The sequence below is a fragment of the Sitophilus oryzae genome, unplaced genomic scaffold, assembly GCF_002938485.1.
Source record: "Sitophilus oryzae breed Bouriz unplaced genomic scaffold, Soryzae_2.0 scaffold_1503_pilon_pilon, whole genome shotgun sequence".
NCBI classification, from domain to species: domain Eukaryota; kingdom Metazoa; phylum Arthropoda; class Insecta; order Coleoptera; family Curculionidae; genus Sitophilus; species Sitophilus oryzae.
Window position 1 is genome coordinate 15,840 of NW_022146174.1, and position 3,625 is coordinate 19,464.

Consider the following 3,625-nt stretch of genomic DNA (forward strand, 5'->3'; position numbering starts at 1 on the left):
TGTAACGAGTGGTTTAAGAAATCCAACTCATTAGGACTAGTTTAGTAGCGGTTTTTGCCGGTGAGTGTATATCCTTCAAATCAGTTTAATAGCTATTGGTAAAGTTTCACTTCAAATATACACTATTTTTATATTTTTTATTTTAAACATTTATTTTGTTAAATTTGTTAGTGTTCTGTGATACACATTATTAACTTTTTTAAACATGTCAAAATACAGCTTTAACCTATTAACAATATCCCATCGAAATTGAATTGGAATTACAAATACTGTTTTCAATTAAATGATTTGTATGCAGCTAAAATTAGTCACCTGTCAAATTTAACGCTAATATAATTATTATTGCCCACGATGAACATTTATACATTCCTTGTTTACTTCAAAAATATATTGTAGTATTGACTTTATTAAGGTATTTCAACAAAATACTAATTGACTTACTAAATTTAACAAACATCAGAATATAACTGGATCTAATTAAATTTGAATAATTTTAGAAAATATTTTTATAAATTTATTCTACTCACAAAAAATGTTTGGAAATATGATTTTCTATTAATTAAAGCAACTTTCTATGGCAAACTTAATATATTTATCAAAAAATAAAAGAGTAATAGGTAAATTCGATTTTGGGTTATGTGAAATATTTATTTGATATCAATTAAACTTTTAGTTGCAGTGAAGAACAATTTTAAATTGTGTTAGCAACCATGGACATATTTGGCGCCAGGCTGACTAACTGATAAAATTTAAATTTCGCGCTGGAGATTCATGTGTTACCTTTGGTGTAAAAAATCAAGTTGCCACATTTTCTGATATTGTCATTCGTTTGACACTTTAGTTTGTATTACGAATTTTTTTTTATTTATTTAAATAAAAGTGTTGTGATATTTTAAGCTAAGAAAAGTTTACTAGCAGACCTTGCAGTCGAACAGTGTTCTTTTTAGAACCTCTTTTGGAGAAGGTTACAAGATAGCTTAATAGCCGTAAAAACTCATCGCCAATTTATTAGGATATTTTGGACGGAAAAGCGGTAGTAATAACCGTTATGTTAAGAAGGTGGAGTTTTGTTGATGTAAATAATAATAATAATAACTCCCGTACATAGCGTTTAACGCCTTGGGAGTATAGTGCAACTTGCCATACTAGAGCCGTTCGGTATAAAGGAAGGTAATGGCTAGCACTACGCTTCAAACGCCTATTATTACCCCAAGATTGTGAATCCCAAATACTCATTTAAAAGGCTGGTTGACCTAGTGACTATTTTATTTTAATAAAAATAGTCAGCTGATGAAATGCCGGGTGTGGGAATCCAACCCACTACCTTCAGATTGGTAGACGAGCCTGTACCTCTACGCCACCGGGCAGCGATGTAAATAATAACTGTTTATATATTTATAACTATTTTTTTTTGTTTTTATAAAATATTTTTGATTAAAAGAAGATATGTAAAAATGAAGAACGCTGTGCCGGTTAAGTTTAATCACGCGACTAAAAGTTTATTTGATGTGAACTATATAATTCCATTTTAAAAATATAAAACTTTGGTTTGAAAAGTATGTGAATCACCCTGTAGGTTGACAAAAATATTTTTCAGAATGTCCCTATTTTGCCCCCATATTATGTAAAAAAATTAAATAAAATTCACAAACTAAAAACCTAATATGAAGCTTTTCAACAAGATTACACCTCTTCATTTTCATTCGATAGTGCCACTTTGTAAAAATAACTCATTAAAATTACGTTCCTTGCCAACATAGACATGGAACATCCATTAATAATAAATTCGCGAAACAAAGATCAAAGGAAAAATGGATAATTTACGGCCAACTATACCAGCTGTTAGAATTATTGTTTTAAAATTAATTTTTTCATCTTAAATGTCGGTTCTGAAATCGTAAAACAGTTTTGCGGAAAGTGTATTGGTTTTGTAAATTTTATAACGTTACGGGTTCTAGACATTTTATTGACTTGGCAACATTTTAAGACAGCTGATTTCAAAATGGAAAGACATTTACCAAGCAAGCAAGGTGTACATAGCTGGTTTATTTAGATTCTAGAACGTGGATATTGTTTTTATTAATTGTATTATTATTTACAGTGGAAGTCGGAAATCCAATAAATGTTAACAGTCGTTAGGAAATACTAACAATTACACATTCGACTAGTAAATGTCGTATTTAATAAAATTTGTCACTGAGTATTTGTTAACAGTCACTACCCTCATATTTAAACTGTTTCGGTGAGTAATAGAAAAAGAAATAACCTAAGAGTCATGAATGAAGGAGCTCAAATTGAGGTTTTGGGATTACTTGCTGCAGAGCCAACCAGCTCCTTGCGGACAGCAGTGTTGTGCTGCTGACAGAAATATCACACGAGCCTATAAGAAAAACACTAAATAGACTATAGAAAAATCCATAAAGTGCATATACTTCAAGAACTCTATGACGATGATTTTGATAGAGTTTTGTAAATATAAAATATCAAAATATATTTGTATATGATATTTATCTCACAAAAATGTTCATAACTGAAGAATCAATGATTCGCATTTTCTCATATTACTTTAAATGTCTTTCCGCCAAGAGAAAATATATTTTCCAAATTTTTTTTTAAATGAATTAAATTAAATAATACATTAAGTTTATTCAAAGCCAGTATTGAGTATTTTATCTTACAAAAATAGTCGCCAACTGAAGACTCTATAATTCACATTTTCTCATATATTACTTAAAATGACTTTCCGCCGAAAATTTGAAATGTTTTTTTTTTTTTTTTTTTTTTTTTTTTATTTTTTTTACAATAATGTTCATAACTAAAAATTATGATTCGCATTTTCTCATATATTACTTTAAGTGGGCTTCCGGCAAGTGAAAATATTTTTCCTATACTTTGAATAAATTATACATATATATTAAGTAAATAATACATTAAGTTTATCCGAATATCTGTTTTCGATGAATGTTCATTTTTTCTAAATGGAAATGTTAACAAACAAAATTGTAGATATTGGAGTGACGAAAACCCGCATATTTTTTGAGGACATACACAATCTCCCCAAAAAGTTAATGTTTGGATCATCAATGCCATTGAAGGAAACTTGACAGGTGATCTGTATCTTAATATGCTTCAAGAGACTATTGATCCTCTATACAACCCAAGGACTAGAAACTCAAATTGATGCAGAGGGTAATCCAGTTTCACAGGAGGTTTGTTAACATTCCAGCAGGAGGATGCTTCACCCCGTTGTTTTCTTCCGATCCGACACTGGTTAAATGAGAGATTTCCGGGTACATGGATTGGCAGAAGGGAACCAATTGAATGGCCTCCAAGATCACCGCATTTAACACCCTTAGACTTCTTTCTTTGGGGACATCTTAAATTCGTTGTTTATAAAACACAATCTACTGATATTGATGATCTTAAAAGGCGAATTACAGCAGAATGCCGGTCAATTCCCGGCAAAGTTTTCCGAAATATTAGGGAGGAGTTTGAAAACAGACTTTATTATTGTTTACAGAAAATGGACAACATTTTGAACAACTTATAACTTATAAGATAGGGCGTAAAAATAATCTTCTAATCATTCGTACTACAAGGAGATAAACGCCCCAATGACGTAATC